General features: G+C 44.3%; 1 non-coding gene across 1 annotated transcript; it reads left to right on the top strand.

Annotated features, from left to right (window-relative positions):
• The first annotated feature begins 11852 nt into the window (after window positions 1–11852).
• On the top strand, window positions 11853–11925 carry Trnat-ugu (transfer RNA threonine (anticodon UGU)). The gene has a single exon. It is a non-coding gene; the product is annotated as a tRNA-Thr (tRNA).
• The last annotated feature ends 15618 nt before the right edge of the window (window positions 11926–27543 follow it).

Genomic DNA, 27543 nt, shown 5'->3' with positions numbered 1-27543 from the left:
TTACAGTTCCCATTAATTGACGGAAAGCCATCGACTAAACCAGAAGTGATAGCTGGCGTTCGCCAGGGAAATGTTACATGCCATCTGCTTTTCTTGATCTATATTAATGTTTTGGAGACAATCTGAGCAGCCCCCTCCGATTGTTGGCAGATGATGCTGTCATTTGTCGTCTAGTAAAGCCATCAGAGGATCAGAACGATGTGTGGAAGCATAAAAAACTTCATGAGCTAAACTACATTTGCAGCAAACTGCATTTCTGTATCCAGCATAGTTCCTTAGAAACACATTTTTGTAATCTAGATAAGTCCTTGATACACATAAACCATTTATCATATCAGCACCATTATAACGTTGTTCGCAGCGGCTACGTGGGGTTTCCTATCGTGAGGTTTCCTACAAGGGTGCAGCAGGTAGCGAAGCTGTCCAGAGCAACCGCTTCCCTAACGATGTGTTTGTGAACTGAGCCTCCCCCACTGCTTGTCTACACCAGTCGCTCACCCTCAGACCAGGTGTTGTCACCGTTTCTCAGACAGTGTCGTCGTCGATCAGCATCAATAATTTCGCAAAGTTAACTTGCCGATTATGGATTTTCGTCATATATGTCATGCGAAACTAATTATTTGTAGTTGGCGGATCTCATTCACAAAAGAACGCTTTTAACGATATTTCTAAAGTTCTGATACAAAATCTGCTATTTATTGAATTTTTATCTCAACATAATTGAAATTTTACTTGGTAAATTTCTTACATAACATGGTCACTGGCCCTGTGAAGCTTCCAGAATTTTTGGTGAGGAAGGCAGAATGAGGACTCAGGCAGCTGGTTGCACACTTTTCTGTCACAGACTTTTAAACACGATCATATTTGCCTTTATTGTGCTGCAACAGGAGCATTTTTCAGCTGATTATTATGTAGTTAATTTTATAAAGATGAAATTCCAACTAGATGAACTTTGGTGGAGTCATCTATATTAAGCAACGAATTTTATCATCTGTAGACATCAAGAACAACACTGTAGTTATCGAGACTTTATGTGCCGCATCTAACCATAGGGAAATATTCTGTAATTTCTTTCAGATGAACACGCCCATTGTCGCGTAAATCTTTATCTAATTACTAACTGTAAACCCGGTTTTGCGCGGATATTTATTCATCCCAGTTTTATATCAGTTCATCCCCTCTTCCCTCATCTCTCTTGTCCATTTAGTCCTATCTCGTCTCTCTATCCACCTCTCTCTATCCACCTCTCTCTATCCACCATTTCCGCCCATCCGCCTCTCTTTCATCTCCTCCATCTGCCTCCCTGTCTCACAACACTTCCTCCTCCTCTCCATCCTCCTCTCTTTCTCCATCCATCTTCCCATCTCTGCCCACCGCCTTCTCTGCTTTTTCTAATAGTACATCAAATTCACAATAACACCCGTAATTTATGTATTTATTACAGTGTTCCATTAGTCATTCATCACCTTCCCCCGTTCTCTGTTTACCTGTTGCTCCCTCTCTCTTTTAATCTGCTTCCCTCACTTCTCTGGATACACCTCCTCCCCCCCTCCCTGCCCCCATCACGTTCTCAAAAATGGTTCAAATGGCTCTGAGCACTATGGGACTTAACTTCTGTGGTCATCAGTCCCCTAGAACTTAAAACTACTTAAAGCTAACTAACCTAAGGACATCACACACATCCATGCCCGAGGCAGGATTCGAACCTGCGACGGTAGCGGTCACGCGGTTCCAGACTGAAGCGCCTAGAACCGCAAGGCCACTCCGGCCGGCATCATCACGTTCTCCTCTCTCCGTATATCTCCTCTTCCGCCTCCGTCATGCCGCCCCGTCTATGAAAAAAATACGTGTATCTGCCAACTTTCATGCTGATTGACGAGACGATGTTGAATTTATTTAAAGGTAGGCCAACCATCTGCCATCCAGCATACGTTGGTTTTTGTAAATGCCTTCACCACGAAAACACACATACATGAGCCAACTCCGAAGCTGATCAGTCAAATGGTATGTAATTCTGTTGTAAGTCACCCTCCGCCATACACCGTATGAAATTTCACGTAGACGGTGAGGTTCCCCTTGTTTTGAAGATCAAATGTACAAAATTTTATCAAGATCGGAATAACACAGTGGCTTTTGTTGAAATCCGTAAGTAAAGTACCCTCCACCATGCACTGAACGAAGTTTTATGTAGACAGTGACCTTCCACTTGGTTTGGGAAATAGAAATTCATTTTTATACAACCCGCTCGCTCTATGCCGATTTAGTTGCGAAACATTAATAATAGATTCGAGCCGGCCGCGGTGGTCTAGCGGTTCTAGGCGCTCAGTCCGGAACCGCGCGACTGCTACGGTCGCAGGCTCGAATCCTGCCTCGGGCATGGATGTGTGTGATGTCCTTAGGTTAGTTAGGTTTAAGTAGTTCTAAGTTCTAGGGGACTGATGACCACAGATGTTAAGTCCCATAGTGCTCAGAGCCATAGATTCGAACAACATAAATCATGTAATGATTTCTGTAGTATAAGGGGCAACATAGCTATCAAATAATAGAAACGAGTTTACGAGAGCAGTCACCTTCAGTGTTACGTAAAATGACGTTATACCTTGTAAATTACCGCGACACAAAATGAAGCGATAAGCAATGCGTTTGAAACTCTCGGAGAAATCCAGTGTGGTGAGGAGGGTGGGAGGGGGAGCAAGGGGAGCCTCGATTTGTTTTGCCGGGCCGGGCCTCTGACAGGTTTAGTGTGCCACTGCTCGTAGGAAACCACACGGTAGGAAACCCCACGGTAGGAAACCCCACGACACCGTTCGCAGCTGCTGGCAACGGACAGTGTAAACGTTGGTCAACCTTAAGGCCAGAGCCCCACCCAAAATGATCGCGAATTTGATTTTTATTGCATTTTTGGAAGGTAAGTGTGTCTAGAATGTTAGGACGAAAAGGTTTGTTAATCCGTGCGCTACAAAAGTTTCTACAGCTCATTGTTCAATGCAGTGTCACGGCCGCCGGACGCAGACCCGAATCTTCCCGAAACCAGGTAGGTAGGCAGGTAACAGGACCGAATCCTCCCAAACTGACGCAATGCCGCAGAGTATTGTGTGCGCTAATGGCCACAGCTGCCTGCGACCACGTCCCAGTTCGCGGCGACTATATTCGCATTCGAGGATGCAAATTTCATTTAACACAGAGCTGGTGGTGAAAAATACAAACATTGGGGCTTGCATATGACTACTACGCAAAAAATGAAATTGGAAGGTTTCTGTCGTACATATTTGGTTTGCCCATGCTGGCTCCTGATACGGTTGGCGACTACTTTGTTGACGATTTCATGGCAGAGATACCTGCATCGGAAAAATTGCTAGCCTTTTGTGACTATTTAGTAGAAACTTACATAGAAGAGAATGCACTCTTTCATCCATCCATGTGGGCAGAACTAAGTTGTAACAGACAGCGAACAACTAATGCTTGCGAAAGTTTCCATACCAAATATAATAGTCAGTTCTACTCCTCCAGTCCTGACATTTACCGATTTTTGGAAGTGCTGAAACAAATTCAGCTCGATTCTAAAATTGCAATAAATTCGTCGAAAACGAAGAAAAAGGAAAGAAATTGCCCGCACTTGAAATTTATGGAACAGCAGAAGAAATTATAAAAATATTTTTTGCCGTCCGTTGCGCTACTATAGACCATTCAAATTAAGTTTTCTTAACCATCTCCTATATTCAGACATCGGACACTTATCAATTTGTTGTATGTACAGATTTGCTGGAAAAGTAAACGCCGGCCATTGTGGCCGAGCGGTTCTAGGCGCTTCAGTCGGGAACCGCGCTGCTGCTACGGTCGCAGGTTCGAATCCTACCTCGGGCATGGATGTGTGTGATGTCCTTAGGTTAGTTAGGTTTAAGTAGTTCTAAGTCTAGGGGACTGATGACCTGAGATGTTAAGTCCTATAGTGCTTAGAGCCATTTTTTTAAAAATGTAACCGTAATTCATAACATGAACACTGAGATAGAATATGTGTTTCGAAATCATGATTTGCTATTTTAATAAATTAATTATGAAGAAATCAAGGCTATAAATATCTAAATAAGATAAAAGATAAAACTTTTATACATACAATACAAGCAAAAAAATTTTACATCTTCTACTGTAACTTCATATGTTTTCCTTTGCCTGCTTGCAGTATTCAGAACGTTTATAACTGCTACCTGCTTTAAACGGGAGGATTCGGTCCCATCGTTTTTCAGACCCTTGCTGGCTTGGGAGGATTTGGTACCATTTTTCTGACCGCCGTGGGACGCTCTCAGCCTCAGTCGCCCGGCTTCGGTAGAAAACTTGTCGTGTCGTGGCGCACGTTCACAAAATGATTTGTATTGCAGTATGGATGCAAACATATCCGCCGAAAAAGCTGACGAACAACGTGTGCAGGCTGCCGAACGCAGCATATCCAGCTCAGCGAGGTCGGCTTTCCACGCCGAGAAGAACGAGGGAATTGCTCCCCAGAAACAACTCGAGTTAGAGGAAGGGTTGATATACTGTCCTTGCTGAACGTAAGTAACGAAAACACACTTTTTGGTGAAATTTTGCTCAAAATTTGTCAAAATATAATTTTTGGTCTGCCATATGGGATTAGCCATTTTGAATTTTGAAAATCTAACTTCAGATTTGTGTTCAGCAACATCAAAAATATATAACATGTAATATTATTGGATTTCAGATACTTTGCATATGAGATATTTGTCATAAAAGAAAAGAACAGCCAGCGAGCTGTAGTTCATAAAGATGCTAAGCACCACAGCGCGAGAGTAAAGAGACGAAATATTTTTTTTTAATGTGCGCCTATACCAAGACGCGCGTCCAGCGTTTAAATGGTTCAAATGGCTCTGAGCACTATGGGACTCAACTGCTGAGGTCATTAGTCCCCTAGAACTTAGAACTAGTTAAACCTAACTAACCTAAGGACATCACAAACATCCATGCCCGAGGCAGGATTCGAACCTGCGACCGTAGCGGTCTTGCGGTTCCAGACTGCAGCGCCTTTAACCGCACGGCCACTTCGGCCGGCAGCGTTTAAATACTCTAAATAAACACTATGTACCGCTGGGCGCAGATATTTAAAATCATTGCCGTGACGCTTGATAGCAAGAAGCTGCGAAACAGAAGAAAGAACAATCTATCTTTGTTAAGAAATATTCTAGAGACTTCATTATCCCTTGTACTTTTGGTCGCCGACATGTTAAGACGTACTACTTAGCATTGCTACAAGTTGTGTTTTTATTTTGTGTAAAAACTGTGTGAAACGGCGAACACACATTTCGGTAACTGGGGTGAGGATACAATGTACTTACGCACATGCAAGGACATTTAATTTTTAAGAACGAACGGACTGACAAAGCAGCGATTATTGGACTGCGCCATTTACGAAAGAAATATCAGATGTAAGTCATGCATTTGTTGTGTATTTGTCAATGTCTAGAAGTTTAAAGCTAATTTGTTCAAAATATATTAATATTTTACGATGCAGTAATTTTATTGTTATTCTTTTCTTTCACTAACCAAAAATGATGTTCAAATTGTATATGAGCTTTGCTAGAGGTTCCCTCTTTATCGCGGTGTCTCGATTGTATTTAGGAGACCACTAATGTGTTCAACTTCCAATCTGTGAATCTTTCTCTTACGAAATTCCACTAATTTGCTTTCATTTCCATTTTTATATTCAAATAGGTCCCTTAGGTATTTTCATCGAAGATTCTGATTGCGTGAAGGCAATCCGGGTCAAAAAGTCAATTAAGAAAACCCCTTCGCGTAATCAATCCGTACGCCTCCTGAACACAATCGAGAACCGAACACAATCGAGAACCGACGCATCGGTGATCAATTAATAATCTTTCTCTCTTTTTAAGTCGTACTAAAGATCGGCCACACAGGATAGCCGTAAATACGCAACCTAGCGTTAGGTTGCATTTTGTCAGTAAATACACTCCTGGAAATGGAAAAAAGAACACATTGACACCGGTATGTCAGACCCACCATACTTGCTTCGGACACTGCGAGAGGGCTGTACAAGCAATGATCACACGCACGGCACAGCGGACACACCAGGAACCGCGGTGTTGGCCGTCGAATGGCGCTAGCTGCGCAGCATTTGTGCACCGCCGCCGTCAGTGTCAGCCAGTTTGCCGTGGCATACGGAGCTCCATCGCAGTCTTTAACACTGGTAGCATGCCGCGACAGCGTGGACGTGAACCGTATGTGCAGTTGACGGACTTTGAGCGAGGGCGTATAGTGGGCATGCGGGAGGCCGGGTGGACGTACCGCCGAATTGCTCAACACGTGGGGCGTGAGGTCTCCACAGTACATCGATGTTGTCGCCAGTGGTCGGCGGAAGGTGCACGTGCCCGTCGACCTGGGACCGGACCGCAGCGACGCACGGATGCACGCCAAGACCGTAGGATCCTACGCAGTGCCGTAGGGGACCGCACCGCCACTTCCCAGCAAATTAGGGACACTGTTGCTCCTGGGGTATCGGCGAGGACCATTCGCAACCGTCTCCATGAAGCTGGGCTACGGTCCCGCACACCGTTAGGCCGTCTTCCGCTCACGCCCCAACATCGTGCAGCCCGCCTCCAGTGGTGTCGCGACAGGCGTGAATGGAGGGACGAATGGAGACGTGTCGTCTTCAGCGATGAGAGTCGCTTCTGCCTTGGTGCCAATGATGGTCGTATGCGTGTTTGGCGCCGTGCAGGTGAGCGCCACAATCAGGACTGCATACGACAGAGGCACACAGGGCCAACACCCGGCATCATGGTGTGGGGAGCGATCTCCTACACTGGCCGTACACCACTGGTGATCGTCGAGGGGACACTGAATAGTGCACGGTACATCCAAACTGTCATCGAACCCATCGTTCTACCATTCCTAGACCGGCAAGGGAACGTGCTGTTCCAACAGGACAATGCACGTCCGCATGTATCCCGTGCCACCCAACGTGCTCTAGAAGGTGTAAGTCAACTACCCTGGCCAGCAAGATCTCCGGATCTGTCCCCCATTGAGCATGTTTGGGACTGGATGAAGCGTCGTCTCACGCGGTCTGCACGTCCAGCACGAACGCTGGTCCAACTGAGGCGCCAGGTGGAAATGGCATGGCAAGCCGTTCCACAGGACTACATCCAGCATCTCTACGATCGTCTCCATGGGAGAATAGCAGCCTGCATTGCTGCGAAAGGTGGATATACACTGTACTAGTGCCGACATTGTGCATGCTCTGTTGCCTGTGTCTATGTGCCTGTGGTTCTGTCAGTGTGATCATGTGATGTATCTGACCCCAGGAATGTGTCAATAAAGTTTCCCCTTCCTGGGACAATGAATTCACGGTGTTCTTATTTCAATTTCCAGGAGTGTATTACCAACCAACAGTTACAGCATCGCTATTAGTATTTACTACTATTTCTTATACAGTATAAGCAAGTTCCTAACGCCAGAAACAACATGTAGTTTTTATGCCAATTTGGATAATAATACAAATAAAAGTTTCCCTAAGCTTCAAACAGGTGTTTCTCGAGAAACGATTTTTCAGAACTGCGTGCAGTGTAAAATAAAAACATTTCAACCTTTCACCCTATTAACTCTGCATTGGACCCCCGAAAAGTAAACACTTTTCTTGGGAGCTTATACCTATAATATATGAAATTTATTAATTTTAACTATTCTTTGTAAAACCGTAAAGAGTGAAAAAACCAAAAGTTGAACTCAAAGTTCGAGTTAGCAGGATATCTTTAAATTTAAGGTTATTTCATTGTGGTTACGTATAAGCTCCCATAAATATAATGTGATATTGACTGATGTTATCCATTTTTGATTTCATGTAACTCTGCAGGGGTACACTGCACGAAGTCTGTGTACTTCAAAGTCGCAGGCTCCTGGTCAAATCATACTTACGAGCGCCATTTTCTTTTTTTTTTTGCATTTAAAATCTAAAATGGAGTTCAAAGCATTAATCCACAAACAGATCCTTTGTATGTGTTTTCATTGTCTCAAAAAAATCAAAACTTTCCCTGTTTTTTGCTCCTGTGAATGAGAACCTGGCCTTAAGGAAACGCTGAAAGACTTATACAAGTATCAGCTTGGAGTCATCAGTATTTCCATAAATGTGTTGTATACAAGATAATGATAGTAAAAAAGAAAGAATCCGATAGTATAGGACTACAAGGCTAATGGTGGACACGGGAGCGTGTACCGTCGTTTAAATGTTTCGGAATAACAGTAAGAAGCGCTCATGAAATGGGACAAACACATTAGGTATGTGATGAACAGAGCGAATGGATTCTGGAAAAGTGCGGTGCATCTGTGAAGGAAACCACATATAGGACGATAGTGCGACCAGTTCTAGAGTAATGTTTCAACGTTTGAAGTCATTTTCAAGTAGAATGACAGTCGACATCGAAGAAATTCAGAGACGCGTTGCAATGGTAATAGGTCGGTATACTTTCAAACTGTGGCGCTCAACCTTTCTAGGCTCGAGATCTACTACATGCAACCAAGTCTATTTAGAGATCTACTGACTTAAAAATTCGGAGAGGTTTAAGCATAAAACAACACCGTAGCCTAAATTAACCATTTCAATTATACAAAATTCATGAAACGTTATTTTCTCTCAATCGAAAGTTGTAAGCCTCCTACTCAGTTTTCAAGATATACATGTGAAAAAAATTAAAATATACAGCATCATAGATGCTGAAAAAGTTTAGTGAGATACTTGGCTTTGTACATCATTGTCAAGCTTATTATAATCTGGCGAATAATTTCTCACAGCCAAGCTTACACAGTATGAAAGATGATGATCAGTTTATTTCTGCACTTAAATTACGTAATGTTCATTGGTGAAAAAGCAGCATCACATAGATAAGTTGATCGAAAAAGCGACGAAACGTACGTTACTACTTTTACAATGTTAGGGTAGGTGTTTATATTCACTAATTTCCGAAAGTTATCTTTATTGTATTCTGACTTGAAAGAAACGTCATTTTGAGATCGAATTATTTTCTTTTCAAGCTCAGTTTCACTACAAGAGATAAGAGCATTCATTTTACTTCAAGCATTTTTCATATCCAGTTTCCGGAAAAGCTGAGCTATGGAAAATAGAACACGTTCCACTACCCTGAAATCTGATAATCGGTTTTCAAACTCTGTCGTCAATGCTATCATGTTGGCCGTATACTTCTTTGCAGCTTTTCATTCAAATGATGTTCGTTGCTCTCACAGCTCTGGCTACATTTGAGGAAAGTGTTTCGGATATAATTTCTGTAACCGTGCAATCCAAAGGTCAAGTTCCGCAGCAAACCGCGAACACACTGTCGGCACACCGCAACCCCCGTTAACAATGTGCCAGGATGCAGTTCGCAGGCAGTAACTCCACCTTGCATGAGGAAAGACTTGTTGCAGCGATTGTTAAAGAGGGTGAAAAGCAGATGCAGACAAAAGAGGCGGAGACAGTGTTGTGAGACTTACTGCCTACAAATACCGTGCGAAACACTTATTATCAACAATCTGGTATTTTACAGAAACAGCCCATTTAAACGAATTTTGGGCAAAGGTTTTTTGAAAGACCGACTCATAAAGCCATGGCGATCGACCGGTCAATCAAGCTCGAAGGGGTGAGCACCCCCGCTTTAAAAGCTCTGTGGAGTAAAATGAGAAGCTTCAGAAGAAAGGTCATGTTGATTGGTTGGGCTCAGCACAAAAGGTACCCCATACTATCACGCCTGGCGATGAGGAATACATGCTTCCAATGTGCGTTCACCGCGATGTCGCCAAACACGGATGCGACCATCATGTAAACAGAACCTGGATTCATCCGAAAAAATAACATTTTGTCATTCATGAACCCAGGTTCTTCGCTGAGTACACCATCGCAGGCACTCCTGTCTGTGATGCAGCGTCAAGGGTAACCGCAGCCATGGTCTCCGAGCTGATAGTCCATGCTGCTGCAAACGTCGTCCAACTGTTCGTGCATATGGTTGTTGTCTTGCAAACGTCCCCATCTGTTGACTCAGGGATCGAGACGTGGCTGCACGATCCGTTACAGCCATGCGGATAAGATGCCTGTCATCTCGACTGCTTGTGATACGAGGCCGTTGGGATCTAGCACGGCGTTCCGTATTACCCTCCTGAACCCACCGATTCCATATTCTGTTAACAGTCCTTGGATCTCGACCAACGCGAGCAGCAGTGTCGCGATACGATAAACCGCAATCGCGATAGGCTAGAGTCCGACCTTTATCAAAGGCGGAAACGTGATGTTAACGCATTTCTCCTCCTTACACGAGGCATCACAACAACGTGTCACCAGGCAACGCCGGTCAACTGCTGTTTGTGTATGATAAATCGGTTTGAAACTTTCCTCATGTCAGCACGTTGTAGGTGTCGCCACCGGCGCCAACTTTGTGTGAATGCTCTGGAAAGCTAATCATTTGCATATCACAGCATGTTCTTCCTGTCGGTTAAATTTCGCGTGTGTAGCAAATCTTCGTGGTGTAGCAATTTTAATGGCCAGTAGTGTAGAACGTCTAGACAGACAGCAATTTACCCCAGTTTCCTGAGGAGTGGGTTTGCGGAGAATATACAGGGTATTTCACAATTCATGTTACACACTTCTGGGGGTAGCAGAGGGGACTTAAAAGATCAAGTTTTACATAGGACCCCATGTACGGGAACGTCATCCAACGACGCGTCAAAGTTGTAAGTGCCGACGCCTCTAAACGTATTTACTTATGCATACAGCATTGTTCCGTGATGATGTTACAAACGTTCTTGGATGATGAAGGATAAATGTACCAATTTCAGGTAAGGATTCCTGTACCGGAAAAGAACGAATCGAAAGTTATAAGAGGAAACCGCTCTGATACTTCTGACAGTGGAATAAATGTCCTAGTATTGTTGTTGCTAAGATTGTACTGTAGGCAATTTTTCACAGGTGGTAGTAAGCACGAAAACAAGAAAAAATGTCCAGTAAACATGAGCTCTAAAATGCATACCATAACAGCTATGAGCACTTGTCCATCTTCGCTACTGTGAAATACATCTCCTCTTCTGAACAATCCATACTACTACCTGCGAAAGTGCATACCCCACAATTTTACCAACAACAGTACCGGTACATGTATTCCACCGTCAGAGGTATTAGAACGGTTTCCTCTTATAACAATCGACTTGTTCGTATACGTGCAGGAATCTTAGCCCAGACTGATACATTTATCCTTCTCTATGAATCTTCACGGAATTACATTTACAGGCGCCTATATCGCTCTGAAGCGTCGTCGGATGACGTTTCCGAACATCGGTTCCTACGTAAAACTTGAGCTACTAAGTCCCCTTACAATATCTAGAAGCGTGTAACATGGGTTCCTCTGTAAAACTTGACCTGCTAAGTCCCCTTACAACATCTAGAAGTGTGTAACATGAATTGTGAATCACCCTGTACGTAAACATTTGGGCACTGTGTACGGGAGACTAGTTCCACCGTTGTTATGCCGATGAGACGATGACGTGTGCGGCTGGTCCCGGCGGAGGTTCGAGTCCTCCCTCGGGCATGGGTGTATGTGTTTGTCCTTAGGATAATTTAGGTTAAGTAATGTGTAAGCTTAGGGACTGATGACCTTAGCGGTTAAGTCCCATAAGACTTCACACACATTTGAACATTTTTTCGATGATGTGTGTTAAGCGAAGGAATATGTACCGTTGTCAGGGAAGTCGGTCGCGCCGGATACTAACAAGATAAGAACAGACCAGGCAATGTGTTGAGTCATCCCACTAGCGGTCGAAGCTTAGACATTTTGGCGCGGTAAGATGTAACGTCTGCCTCCTTAGCTCAGGGGCTAGAGCACTGGTCTTGTAAACCAGCGGTCGTGAGTTCGATTCTCACAGGGGGCAAACATTTTAATTGGAATGAGGACATGGAATTCGCACAGCTGGTGCGCTGCATGTGAACAAAGATTCCGTGCAAAAATTTGTTTGTGCACTCACTTAAGAATGGACTGTGTGTGATGAGACGGAAGCAACGTGTGCTCGGAACTTAGTAATGGTCGATGAAGATATGGTAAATGCAATCGCATTATTGTATATGTCAGCAATCATTATTACTAGTTAATTTAATTTTCGGTCTCGATCGCTTTTTATTTGTTCTCCAACCATGCATCTGGAGGCGAAACGCCATCCATCAGTATCTCTCATTGTGAATGGACAACATCCAGTAGCCAACAGTCATCTTAACTAGTACATACCAACTGTACATCCTATAATTTTTCCCTGGAGTAACCATTTAGTTACGGTGACTTCAAATTACATAAACCACAGTTTAGTGTCCACTGTCAGTACTTCACTCGCCTCTACGACACAGTCTGTACACATTTGTCGGTGATTTTCCAAGATTTCAGATATCTGTCCACTTTGTGCACTACCACAGACATCACTCTCTATCGGGAAAAAAAGAAAAAAGAAACTGATAGAAGTATGAAATTTGAGAAAATAAAGGAAAAAGTTACACTTACTGCGCAGTGTCAAACGATGTAGTTTCAATGAGCAGTAAACTTTGTGTTTTGTGTACTCTGTTTAATACGTCGCCGAATCTGGACAATGCTCGTAACTAAATGGTTATTCCACGGAACAATAATTATAGGACGCATTCGAGCTGGGTGCTACCCATTCAGAATGACCTAAGCAGAAACGCATAAAACAAGGGCGAAACTTTGGCGCGTGCTATCGAAACTACACCACAAAAACTTCGAGTTTTAAAATAGTCTGTGTTTCAGTGTTGCGATGTGGCCCCTATCATGATCGTAAATGACGAAAGGCTAATTACAGTTGTAAGTAGCGTGAATAAAAGGACGCTATGTGCAAGAAGCATGAAGCGCCCTTTGAATGTATCCTGATAGCTAAAAGAGCCACGCGCACTTTGAATGAGAAAATGCTACTTGACACTGAAATCAATATAAAAGATAGGGTCGCCACCAACTCTAGCCACACGACAAAGAAGAAGTAGCACTGAGTCGGAAAATAACTTAATTTATTAATAAGAGAAACTCACAAAAGAACATTCATTGTAACGTCATTGATAAAGAATGGGATGTAGTTATTAATATGATCCAGGCATTCTTCCCGTGAATCAAATATTGAGTAAAGTAAATAGGTCGTGAACACCATGCGTAAGTGCAGCCGGCAGCAAGATTCGTGAAAACACGATCTATTCCAGAGCACTTCTTTCAGATAAAAAAAATGACACTAATCACTACACCTGTGCACATGGAAACGCTATAGGTGGGCCAACAAGGAAAACTACAAGGTAAATGGCGAAGGTAACGGCGACGTAACATCGGTACACAAGATAAGATTGAAGGCAAAATTATTTATTCCTTAAAACATTGATGTAGTGCATCTATAGCCTGCTGTTGCATGCTAACTATATACAATTGCTTGTGAAATACGACACGTTTCATAACAGACTCGCGTGTCCACTCGGTCCGCGGAGACAATTTCTATGGACCGTGGCCAAATTTTAATCACATGAGACAAAGAAAATTCACAAATACACAAAAATTACCAAGATCCGGAAAAGATTAGAAGCATACACACACAATTGTAGGCACATAAACATTCACACTGAACCGAGGGCACTTCAACATATGCAACTCCTTTGTGCTGCGTTCCTCTCACGGATCAAAGTCAAGACTGCATTGGGAATCAAACTGAAATTCTACAAAAGCCTTGCATTCCCTGCTGCAACCCAGCAAGTAAATCTTTATAAGACGAAATTCGAGACCAAAAGCTACAAGCTCCCCTCTCTATGTGACAACGCGCCACGCGGTCAGTCCAACTCACCCTTCTTCTACTGGAGCACAGCTGTGTACGCTTCCCGTACCGGCGGCAGACTGCCTCCCGCTTCTCCAGCCTCTTCCACGCTCCGCGTGGACCGGAAAACCCCAGGATGCCATTTCCGCCACCAACCTAACGCAGGTGGATTTCTTACAGGTAGCGGAAACCTCTTTGCCGACTTGACCACTACGAGAGTTGGCAATGAAAGGTGGCTACAGGACCCTTTCATCACCCCAAACGTCCCGGAGAAGACTGTGCCGCGAATTTTCTCGCCATGCTAGGAGATTCGCCAACAGTCTTCGAAACAAACATACCCTAACGAGTAACCATTGCAACAGTAAACAGCAGCACAAAAGAGTTGATTAATCTCTTATATCCAAGTGAGCTTTATCTGACCTTAGTCAATAATTGTGACCTCATGCGGTCCGCAAAGCAAACAGAACAAATTAAATTAAGCGTGATATCCTACGCTAACATCATGTCATCTGACCTACTACGACCACAACCATGAGATATTATTTTAAAATTGCCTTAACCAACTATCAAAAGTTAACATAGAGACATAGGTGAACAGGTACATAATATATATAAATATATAAACAAATACAATGATGCAAAATCATTATCACGAACCAAAGCAGTATCATCTGGTGCTGACATATATAAAAACATGCAAGTGAAAGTGCAAAATACAATATTCACAACAAATACAGTGATACAAAATCATTAATGAACCCAATGGTATGACAGCTGGTAAATAATCACCTATGGAAAATAAGACATGAGTACAAAAACACATCCAGAAATCAACTCGTTGACACGCTGTCATTTTTCATTTTCGTCACATGGTTGTTTCACTGGGTATTCTCTTTAGGTGCTGGGGTGGGCGTCTCTTCTAAAGGCGACTTGGAGGATAAGCTACTAGGGGACCACAACACTGAACTGGGGAGTTCGCAGCGGCGTTGATTGTAACATCCGTTGTAACCCAGGTTGATCATCCTAGACAGCACCCCGCGACGTTGCCTCGTGCCCGTTTCCACCCTCTGCGTCCATACTGTGGGATGGTTCGGCGTTGCAGATTTGCAGGACATCGCCACTTGTGGGCCCTGCCTCATCATCGAGAAGGCGGCTTGGCGGTTGTCGTCCGTGTGTTGTGGAGGAATGTGTTTTACCGACACACGCCCCCGTCTCCTGTCGTGTCAATGGGGAGACACGCGCTCTTCTGCGTCGCATCGAGGTCGACGTAAACTCGTGCGGGTGTCGGGCTTGAGACCCGCTTATCACCTCTTTGCACCGTCTCAGCTGATGCGTCAGTGGTGGGACCCGTGTCCCTCCGGGCAGTGGGCGTTACCTCACCGCAGCAGCCGTCTGGATTAGCGGCGCTCAGGGATCGGCGGCCTCGCCTGGTGTGCGTCATACTTTCCCTTTCGCTTGTCAGATGACTAGCGCATGGGGTGGAACGCCGGCCATCAGCTGGCGCTGCCGTGGTGACACGCCTGCGGGCTCCGGTGTGAGCCTGCGCCTGGGGGAAGACCAGCATCCCCTCCCCTCTGACGGGGAAACAGCTGTGACCGCTCGCCGCATCACTGCTTCGCCGTTGATACCAGGGTTCGGCAACGCCTGCCGGTGGACCAAGCCCTGTGCTTTCTGAGGCGGAGGCTCCCTAGGCGGCCTTGCACCCACTTAAGAACTGCGCTCACGGGGATCGTTACAAAATATCATGTGTACAGATTACCACAAAATCTTCGGAGTTTATCACTCCTGATCAATACATGGAATAGTGCCCAAAATTAACTTGACAAAAAGGGCCTTCTTAACATTACTAATAAGAAGAACAACGAAGAAAATTAAATAACCAATATTCAAACAAACAAAAAATCCTTTTTATAAAATATAGTTCCAGCATTACATCTGCTGTCAATCATTCAGGGTAGATCTTGTACAAGGTTTGGTCAGGATTTGGATAGGATTTGGCGCCGCTGCTAGCTACAGACACAAAACTCTACCTACTCCTAACTACGCTCTCACGCACAATCTACACAGCTCGTACTAGTCACCATCACCATATAGCCCGACTACAATTCCCTCATATAAACAAAATATTCCTTTCAACACCAATACCCATATCGTTGTTCATTGACTGCTCCTACAAGGTTTGCAGAACATGTTTGCTGATCTGTGAAAAATTTCCGAGACTTTTCTATGGACATGAGACACATGATTAATGAGACACAGAAGGTTCATTCAAGTCACATCTGGAATGGTAAATGTTTCAACATCTATTCATCAGACTAATGCAAAAGGTCAGTGGGCATAAAAATGGAAATAAAAATCATCCTATCCTATTAGCAAACACATAAACACTTCGTCCTATAAGTACATAAAAAATACTGTCAAAAGAAATCCATTGTCCAGGGCCATGAGTACCCAACTTACTGCTATCATAAGATACTCATAATGATTACACACTTACTCACCACATGTCCCCAGGGGTCCTCACCTACCGTCATGTTATTTTAGCTTGGAGGTAGTCGCATTGATTCTCTATTAAATATCAAGCTGCTTGAGTTTATAAGCTGTTTCCATATACATCTTCTGGGGTTTCACATTCTGGTGTCCTCAACCGTACCTAGTAGTATGTGACGGCAAGTTACACTTTCCAAATATCTTATAAGATGGCAACTCTGAAAATCAAACACTATTAATCTCCCTTCATACACAAGTCCTTCACCTACAAGTCACCAAGTTGCTTCATTAACATCGCAGTACATTTGAAAAATCTCACTGAATCATGCTCACCTAAGGGGAATAAGAACACTAAAACTGTAATTTATCATCAAGAATTACCTTACGACCATTGACTCGCCACGCCAACACACCCGATACCTTTTTAGTCATCAAAGAACGAAAGCCATCTTACTGTAATAGGAAACGCTTCATATGAGCCTCATAATCATTCACATTCAGATGTTTTGAAACTGCACAACACTACTCTTTTCTGCTCAGAAGAAGAAATAACTACACATATATTGGGGGACCCTTTACAATTCATAGAAAATATACACTTTAATTTTAATCACACCAGTGTGAATCAAAACATTGGAAAATATGCACTGTAATTTTACTCACAAAAGAATGAGTGCGAAAAAGCATATGGGCAATACGTCATTCCGACCTCCGAGGGGCAAGATCTTCTGCTTCTTATTCAATGTAAGGTTTTACGTTGGAGATGTGGTGCAGGCCCTTCGACTTTCGAGAGCGGAGTGTTTCTACTTCAAGCGCATTCGGATGTGGAATCTGCTTGATTCTGTACGGCCCGTTGAATAAGAAGAAGAACTTCTTTGACAACCCAGCCCGTTTATTAGAGAGCTTGTGCGAGCGTACAAGTACTTTCTGGCCCACGTGAAAAGTTATATTCCGCACCTTCTTTTTGTAGGTTCTTATCCGAGCCTCGGCGGCACTCTTTATATTTTTCAGGGCAAGCTCCACAATTGCAGATCTTCGTAACCTGGGTTCTACTGGCCAGGGAACCACCTCTTTTATTTTACTCGGAGGCTCCTTGTTTTTCAGGACCAGAATCGGTGGCAACGTCGTCGAGGAATTTGGCAACTCATTTAGTATGTTCTGGAAACCGGCTAGTTTCGTGTCCCACGTCCGGTGGTCACGGTGGCAGTATAACCTACACAATTTTCCAATCTCCTTCATCCACCTTTCACAAGGATTTGCTGAAGGGCAGAAAAGGGAGATAAAGATCGGTTTCACTCGCTTTCTCCGAAGCATATGCTCCCAGTGACGTGACCTGAATTGTGGCCCGTTGTCCGAAATCACACGCTTCACAGTGCCAACCTCCCGTAAGAAGTGATTTGCGAACGCGGCAGCTACTGCCTTCCCGGTGGCCCTACGCAGCGGGGTGAGGCAGACGAATTTTGACGTCAGCTCTACTGCCACAAAAATGTACGCAAATCCGTTCCTAGAACGCACTAGCGGACCGAATAGATCTACTGCTGCGAGATCCCTGAGTTTATTGGGAACGATCGGGTGTATTGGTGCGGCAAACGACACAGTGGGCGGCTTGGCTTGCTGACAGGGCTTGCATACCCTAATTACTTTACGTATACGCCGAAGCATATTATTAAAGTAACAGGTTTCCCGCAGCTTCTCCAAGCATTTCCTCGCACCAAAGTGACCGTAGCTCAAATGCACGTACCACACGAGCTTGTTCACCAGTTCCTCCGGAATCGCTAACAGCCACCTGGAGTCATCCAGCGCTCGCCTCTTAAATAGGATGCCATTCCGGATAATATAATACTGCCTGATGGCCGCGTGGGATTTATCATGCCATTTCTCTTTGATGTCACGCAAGACTTCGTCCTTGTCTTGTTCCGCCCCGATATTGCCTAGTGACGTAGTGACATAATTCTCGAATGCCACATTTTGAAGGTATAACACACTGAAATTGTTTTCATCAATAGCGTTATCCTCAGCATGGGTGAGCCCGATAGGCATCCGAGATAGAGCATCAGCAATGATGTTCTTGTGCCCCGGAATGTACTCTATCGTGAAGTGGTATTCCTGGAGGAACACCGTCCACCGTCCGAGTCTACCGTGATTGATTTTGGCGCTCATTAGGAATTGTAGTGCTCGGTGGTCACTGTACACCCTGGTCGTGCGCCCGAACAAATAGTAACGGAATTTCTTGAATGCCCAGACAATCGCCAGGGCTTCAAGCTCCGTGACAGAGTAGTTCCGTTCACTCCGCGAGAGCACACGGCTGGCGAACGAGATAGTTTTCCAGGTGGACGGGTCCTTTCCACCATCCGTCTGGAACAACACCGCTCCCAGCCCCGTCAGTGAACTATCTGTCATCAGGCAAAACTCCTGATTCAAATCCGGATGGGCGAGCAATGGAGCGTTAACGAGTGCATTCTTTAATTCGTCAAATTCGCTCTGTGCTTGTTCGTCCCACATCCAAACGGTGTTCTTACCCGTCAGTGCACATAAACGAGGGGTGGACAAAACATTGAGATTTATAAATCTCTTGTAGAAATTGCAAAGCCCCAAATAACCCCTGAGCTGACGCTTTGACGTGGGCGTTGCGCACTCCGCAATTGCTGAAATTTTTTCGGGATCCGGATGAATTCCATCCGCCGACACAATATGACCCAGAAACTTTATGCTTTCACGCCCGAACTGGGATTTGTCCAGATTCACGGTCACCCCCGCTTTCTCGAATACTTCGAGCAATCGATTTAGAACCCGGTTGTGTTCCTCCCATGACTTCTCTGCAATTAGAATGTCGTCCACATACACAGTTACGCGCGCTCTTAGGTCGTCAGGTAGTATGCTATTCAGGCCTCTTATGAAGGCGGCTGAAGAAACATTCAACCCGAAAGGGAGACGTTTAAACTGGTAGCAGCTCCCATAGCAGAGGAAGGCAGTGTATTGCCTGCAAGACGAATCGAGCATAATTTGCCAATAGCTGTTTCGGAGGTCAACGGATGACAAAACTTTCACGCCATGAAACCTTTGCAGCAGTTCCTCCAATCCTTCTGGCCTATCTGTCTCAGACATGATTACCGTATTTATTTGCCGCGAGTCCAACACCAAACGCACGGACTTGTCCCGCTTTGGCACAACGAGTAATGGCGAGTTGTATGAACTCCTAGCTCGCTCTATTATACCCTGCTCCAGCATCCTACTTATTTCGGCTTCCACACTGCTCTTGTGCACCAGTGGGATGGGGTAGGGCTTAACAAAGAAAGGAAGATGCTCGCGCACCGTAAAGCGGTACAGAAATCCATCAATTGCCCCCGGTGAATCCGAAAATACTCGGGAATGGCTTCTCAGAACGCGACACAGTTCCATACGATTCGCTTCCGAGGCTCCCGCACCAGCAATACACCTTTTCACTGCGCTCGTGAAAACATCGTTCCTACCATACTCATTAGGTTGTGAATCTACGTCACTAATCAGATTGACCAAAACCTCCTGCCCAGGTCGCGACTCAGTCCTAACGTGAAATTTCAGACAGCTCACCTCAGACTCCTTGCGCAAAACACATTCCTCGAAAATTAGACTGACAGGGTTGCTCCCGGCAACGATAGTCATAACACCGCCAGCCACGTCGATTACGGCGCGGTGGGCATTCATGAAGTCAGTCCCCAATATCATCGCCACGCTCATCAGCGGCATCACAAAAAAATTGAATTCAAACTCATGTCCTTGACAGACGAAGTTTACTCGAGTCTGAACTTTAATTTTAACACTTTTTCCATATATCGCGCCCCTGACTGTAGTTCCTCTCACCTGGAAAGTTGGCCAACTCCCCGTTTCCTCAGACTTCCGAAACGCCGCCTCACTAATCAGCGAAAAGGGGCTGCCTGTGTCGAGTACACATCTAAGACTGACCCCCCGAATGTAAACAGACACGACTGGGTTTACCGCGGGCACACCAATACTGTGGTCCTCCCTCAACAAATCTTCCCTAATATCGTCTTCCTCTATCAAATGCACATCAATATCACTGGTCCTCATTAAGTTGTCGCCAACCGAGTCAGCCGCTAGTCATTGATCCCTTTGATTAGGGTCATGTGGCGGATTGTGACGCGGGTTTGCGGGACGAATTTCAACACCCAATGGCGGACCACCCGTACTGTTTACAGCACCCCTGTTGTTGCTTGTTCGATAATTATTCTGTGGTCGGTCACGACTACCGTTCCTAGTTCCGCTATAATTACTCCAGTATCTCTGCTCATTACCATATCTTCTAAACTCCCGGGGGTGTCTTTGATTTACTCTCGGCGAATGATGACGATTGGCATCGTTCGTTCTGCCCGCGTTCCGTGAGGAATCGCGACGCTGCCAACGCTCGCGCGCCCTGTAACTCTGAAGCGACCCGTTACGTCTGGAGTGCCATCTGTCTCTACGGCTGCGGCTTCGCTCGCGCGGCCGCTGCTCGTAGGCGCTCTGACCGTAATTCTGCGTGGTGCCATTCGCATCGCACTCAAGCTCTAAAAGGAAATTGCGAAACCCCTCTACGTCATCCTTACATCGTCCTGCAAGGATAACGTGCCGCAACTCCATTGGAAACTTTCCCAGGCAAATACGAATAATTTCTGCAGGTCCATAAGGATCGTCAAGATGTTCATTCGCCTGCAGCATGTGCTCGAACATCTGCACAGGGCTGGAGAACTTTGACCTGTTTAACTCTGATAGCATAATGAGTCCGTGTTTTACACGACTTTGCGCTGCCACTGACCAATATATCGACAGGAAGTGTTGACGAAACTCCCCAACAGTGTAGCAATTGCGTGCAATTGACCTCATCCGCGCCGCTGGCTCACCTTCGAGGTAGCCGCACATATACTCTATTTTGTGCGCACTGGGCCACGTAGGAGGGAGGGAGAACTCGAACTGCTGTAACCAGGCCCGCGGGTGAATCCCCGTAGCCGAGTTACAGAAGACTTCAAACTTCCTCACGGACAGAAAATGTTTAAAGTCAAATTCGTGAGTTTCCCTTGGCGAACGTTCCTGAGGGGATCCGCGCCGTTCCCACCTGGCACGAGATCCGCGATCATAACGATGATCAAATTCGCCATCGTTCCCGGAATCATCGTCGGAATAATGGCCCTTTCGTTCATTTCTTTCAACTTCATGGGCCTTTAACCCTTTTAGATGAAGTTCTAAACGGGCCATGCGCTCACATATTCCCTCGGTAACCCCTCTTTGTTGTATTTTTATTTCACACTGTCCACGCGGAAATTTCGTTATCGACCGTATTTCGTCGGCATCCGCTGATGATGAGGTAATCGTTTCCCTATTATTGTCAGACTTACGCGCCACTGCGTCTGAGATCCTGGCTATTTCTTCTCGCATCCCTCGGTGGGCCGTGTCTTGTTTTGTTTGCGTAAGCCCTTGCTCTCGCTCGAGAGCTATTATCGCCTGGCTGAGGGTTTCTACCTGCGCACTAAGGTGGACCGGGCACTTAGCCGCAGTGTCCTCTATTCGGGACACAAGAGCCGCGTGGTCACTCTGGCATTGTTCTGCTAACGCGCGGAGATCCCTGGCGGAATTTTGTCCTACTCGGGACTCAAGAGCCGCTCGTTCACTCTGGCATTGTTCTGCTAGTATACGTATATTCCCAGCGAACCTTTCTTCTTGCTCCATCACCTGCTTGCTAATGACTTGCTGCCCCTCTTCTAAGGCGGAGATGCGTTGGTCAATGATCGCCAGTTTCTCCCCAACACCCTGTACTATTTCACTAGTCAATCTTTTATTTGCTTCCTCGATATGCCTCCTATTTTCTTCTGCTTGTTTTTTATTCACTTCCTCGCTATGTCTCCTATTTTCTTCTGCTTGTTTTTTATTCACTTCCTCGATATGTCTCCTATTTTCTTCTGCTTGTATTTTATTCACTTCCTCGATATGTCTCCTATTACTGTCTAGTAATTGTCGTAGCATAGCCTGTAATGAATTTGCATCTATCGAATGATTCGAAATCACTACAGCGGGATCAGGATGGACAACACTTGTACTTGCGTTTTCCGCGTTTCGTTCCTGGTCGGACTCGACGTTTTGACCTCGTCCTTGTTCAGGGTTATTTTCTGGCAGGTTTTTCCGATCGCAGCTCCCTGAACAGCTACGCGTCTCCATCATAAGGATAGTTACTCCGTGCTCCAAAATACAACAAGAATAATGCCAAAGTCTCCTAATGGACTCACAGTCCCCAAAAAACACCCAAGATTTACTATATGACACTGGTACACGCCACAGGACAAGAATCAACCCAAACTTGTAACACAATTGAATACTAAATCACAATATTTATACAGTAATACATATACAAGATAAAAAATGTAAGAAAATGCACACCTCTATCATAAATTCACGTAAATTCAGTATCACAGAAAGACAATATACCAATTAGCACATCCAACCGAAAATAACTAATCCTCACTGCGCATCAGAAGATCTCTGGTTTACCGAAATCCGTGAGCAGGGTAAGCCATGTGTAAGTAGCGTGAATAAAAGGACGCTATGTGCAAGAAGCATGAAGCGCCCTTTGAATGTATCCTGATAGCTAAAAGAGCCACGCGCACTTTGAATGAGAAAATGCTACTTGACACTGAAATCAATATAAAAGATAGGGTCGCCACCAACTCTAGCCACACGACAAAGAAGAAGTAGCACTGAGTCGGAAAATAACTTAATTTATTAATAAGAGAAACTCACAAAAGAACATTCATTGTAACGTCATTGATAAAGAATGGGATGTAGTTATTAATATGATCCAGGCATTCTTCCCGTGAATCAAATATTGAGTAAAGTAAATAGGTCGTGAACACCATGCGTAAGTGCAGCCGGCAGCAAGATTCGTGAAAACACGATCTATTCCAGAGCACTTCTTTCAGATAAAAAAAATGACACTAATCACTACACCTGTGCACATGGAAACGCTATAGGTGGGCCAACAAGGAAAACTACAAGGTAAATGGCGAAGGTAACGGCGACGTAACATCGGTACACAAGATAAGGTTGAAGGCAAAATTATTTATTCCTTAAAACATTGATGTAGTGCATCTATAGCCTGCTGTTGCATGCTAACTATATACAATTGCTTGTGAAATACGACACGTTTCATAACAGACTCGCGTGTCCACTCGGTCCGCGGAGACAATTTCTATGGACCGTGGCCAAATTTTAATCACATGAGACAAAGAAAATTCACAAATACACAAAAATTACCAAGATCCGGAAAAGATTAGAAGCATACACACACAATTGTAGGCACATAAACATTCACACTGAACCGAGGGCACTTCAACATATGCAACTCCTTTGTGCTGCGTTCCTCTCACGGATCAAAGTCAAGACTGCATTGGGAATCAAACTGAAATTCTACAAAAGCCTTGCATTCCCTGCTGCAACCCAGCAAGTAAATCTTTATAAGACGAAATTCGAGACCAAAAGCTAAAAGCTCCCCTCTCTATGTGACAACGCGCCACGCGGTCAGTCCAACTCACCCTTCTTCTACTGGAGCACAGCTGTGTACGCTTCCCGTACCGGCGGCAGACTGCCTCCAGCTTCTCCAGCCTCTTCCACGCTCCGCGTGGACCGGAAAACCCCAGGATGCCATTTCCGCCACCAACCTAACGCAGGTGGATTTCTTACAGGTAGCGGAAACCTCTTTGCCGACTTGACCACTACGAGAGTTGGCAATGAAAGGTGGCTACAGGACCCTTTCACAGTGAATGGACTTTTTCAGCTGTTTCAGTAGACAGTTGACATAATTAAGTCAGCATTCGCGATTTTCTAAAAAAATTATTGACTTTTGGACACACTTTTACATATTAAACGCCACGCTGCAGACGTCAAATTCACGATGCAGCTCGGTCATACGCGTGGAGCTCCTGCTGACAAAACCCCACAACTGTTAAAAGAACGATTCACGAAATTTTCGGCATTTTGAAGTGGATTCGATGTCTTGGAAAGGCGATCTTTTTTGCATCTCATTTCATGCAAACCAGGACATATAAAATGTTTTAGTTCCTGTCACCGCACACGGATTCTTGAGCACTTGAAGCTGGGGAAAACCATTTTCAGTTAACTTTGTTTGCTACATAGATTATGCGGGAAACGTAAAAGAAGTCTCAAGATAGATCGACATTGACAAATAGCAGGGTCACGCGGTCACCGTGAGCGTGTAGCAAGAAACTCAAGCCAGAAAAAGAAATGCGTTTAAAATGCAAATGTATTTTAACGGAAATAGTTTTGTCCTAATAGTTACACAATACCCATTGGAAACAATTCTAAAAATTGGCCAACATGGCTACTAGGGCATTACGACGGCTTTACATGTCAATGCAGCAAAGTAGGAGTAATCCGCTGAATTGCAGGCCTATATCACTAACGTCGTTTTGCAGTAGGGTTTTGGAACATATACTGCATTAGAACATTATGAAGTACCTCGAAGAAAACGATTTATTGACACATAGCACGGATTCAGAAAATGTCGTTCTTGTGAAACACAACTAGCTCTTTGTAATAAGTGCTATCGACAAGGGATGTCAAATTTATTCCATATTTCTAGATTGTGTCTTGAAAGGAGGATGTAAGATGAACATCAACAAAAGCAAAACGAGGATAATAGAATGTAGCCGAATTAAGTCGGGTGATGCTGAGGGAATTAGATTAGGAAATGAGACACTTAAAGTAGTAAAGGAGTTTTGCTATTTGGGGAGCAAAATAACTGATGATGGTCGAAGTAGAGAGGATATAAAATGTAGACTGGCAATGGCAAGGAAAGCGTTTCTGAAGAAGAGAAATTTGTTAACATCGAGTATAGATTTAAGTGTCAGGAAGTCGTTTCTGAAAGTATTTGTATGGAGTAAAGCCATGTATGGAAGTGAAACATGGACGATAAATAGTTCGGAGAAGAAGAGAATAGAAGCTTTGGAAATGTGGTGCTACAGAAGAATGCTGAAGATTAGATGGGTAGATCACATAACTAATGAGGAGGTATTGAATACAATTGGGGAAAAGAGGAGTTTGTGGCACAACTTGACTAGAAGAAGGGATTGGTTGGTAGGACATGTTCTGAGGCATCAAGTGATCACCAATTTAGTATTGGAGGGCAGCGTGGAGGGTAAAAATCGTAGAGGGAGACCAAGAGATGAATACACCAAGCAGATTCAGAAGGATGCAGGTTGCAGTAGGTACTGGGAGATGAAGAAGCTTGCACAGGATAGAGTAGGACGGAGAGCTGCATCAAACCAGTCTCAGGACTGAAGACCACAACAACATTTCTAGATTTCCAGAAGGCTATCAACACCGTTCCTCATAAGCGTCTTCAAACTTCGTGCCTGTGGAATATCGCCTCAGTTGTGTGACTGCATTCGTGATTTCCTGTCAGAAAGGTCAAAGTTCGTAGTAATAGACGGAAAGTCATCGAGTAAAACAGAAGTAATATCCGGCGTTCCCCAAGGAAGTGTTATAGGCCCTCTACTGTTCCTGATCTGTATTAACGACATAGGAGACGATCTGAGTAGCCATCTTTGATTGTTGCTGTCGTTTACCATCTTGTAAAGTCATCAGACGATCAAAACGATTTGCAAAATGATTTAGATAAGATATCTGTATGGTGTGAAAAGTGGCAATTGACCCTGAATAAAGAAAAGTGTGAAGTTATTCGCATGAGTACTAAAAGAAATCAGCTAAATTTCGATTACGTGATAAGTCACACAAATCTGAAGACTGTAAATTCAGCTAAATATTTAGGGATTACAATTACAAATAAACTAAATTGTAACGATCATATAGATAATATTGTGGGTAGAGCAAACGAAAGACTGCGGTTCATTGGCAGAACACTTAGAAGGTGCAACAGGTCTACTAAAGAGACTGATTATACCACGCTTGTCCGCCCTATTCTGGAGTATTGCTGTGCGGTGTGGGATCCGCATCAGGTGGCACTGACGGATGATGTCAAGAAAGTACAAAGAAGAGCAGCTCGTTTTGTATTATCGCGAAATAGGGGAGATAGTGTCACGGACATGATACGTGAATTGGAGTGGCAATCATTAGAACAAAGGCGTTTCTCGCTGCGACGGGATCTTCTCGTAAAATCTCAGTCACCAGTTTTCTCCTCCGATTGCGAAACCATTCTGTTGGCACCAACCTACATAGGGAGAAATGATCATCATGATAAACTAAGTGAAATCAGGGCTCGCACAGAAAAATTTAAGTGCTCGTTTTTCCCGCGTGCCGTTCGAGAGTGGAACGGTAGAGAGACAGCTTGAAGGTGGTTCACTGAACCCTCTGCCAGGCACTTTATTGTGAATAGCAGAGTAATCACGCAGATGTAGATGTAGATGACACAGAACTGCCTTGGGAACGCTTCCCACCGTTGTAGGCGAATGAGATCTATGTAACAGAAAAATGGAGATACCACTGCAATGAGACATTTTTGTATTCCTCTATATAATTTATAAGACGGACCGCCATAAAGTCAAAGTAATCGTCAGAATAAGCAAGGGAAGTTTAAAAGCTAATAAGCCAAACGAAAATTTTCGTTTTTAATCTCATCAGTTGATTAAATCTTAATTCACACAATAAAATTTTATACAGTTAATATGCACTACAGACTTTTAGTTCTAAAATTGTTCTAAACGCTATTTATGCTAGTTATCACTAAATTTATCCTTGTTAAATCTGGCACCACAGGTACAGCCCAGGGTCTTCCTTTTCTAATTCTTCTCTGCCTCGTGATGACTGGGTGTTGTGTGCTGTCCTTAGGTTAGTCAGGTTTAAGTAGTTCTAAGTACTAGGGGACTGATGACCATAGATGTTAAGTCCCATAGTGCTCAGAGCTATTTGAACAATTTGATCTTCTTATTCGATGGCTGTACAATTCTTTGTAAACCTTGGCCTGTTCACCGGTTCTAGGCCATTTTTCATTATACAGTGCTCGAGCATTCCATCGCCTACAGCCCATTCTCTGCAGGTCCTCCATGACTCCATCTACCCACCTGGTTGTCCGTCGACCCCACCTTCTTTGATACCTCGGATTTCCATCCAATATCGTTGCTTCCGTATCGCTCGTCTGTGCTACGTGTCCCGCTCACCTCAATCTGGCTGATTCCACTATTCTTCTAATTGATGGATCTTTACACTGAGGTGACA

Source organism: Schistocerca nitens, chromosome 2 (genome assembly GCF_023898315.1).
Source record: "Schistocerca nitens isolate TAMUIC-IGC-003100 chromosome 2, iqSchNite1.1, whole genome shotgun sequence".
Taxonomy (NCBI): domain Eukaryota; kingdom Metazoa; phylum Arthropoda; class Insecta; order Orthoptera; family Acrididae; genus Schistocerca; species Schistocerca nitens.
The sequence above is the reverse complement of the archived record's forward strand: the minus strand, read 5'-3'. Positions and strand labels throughout refer to the sequence as shown.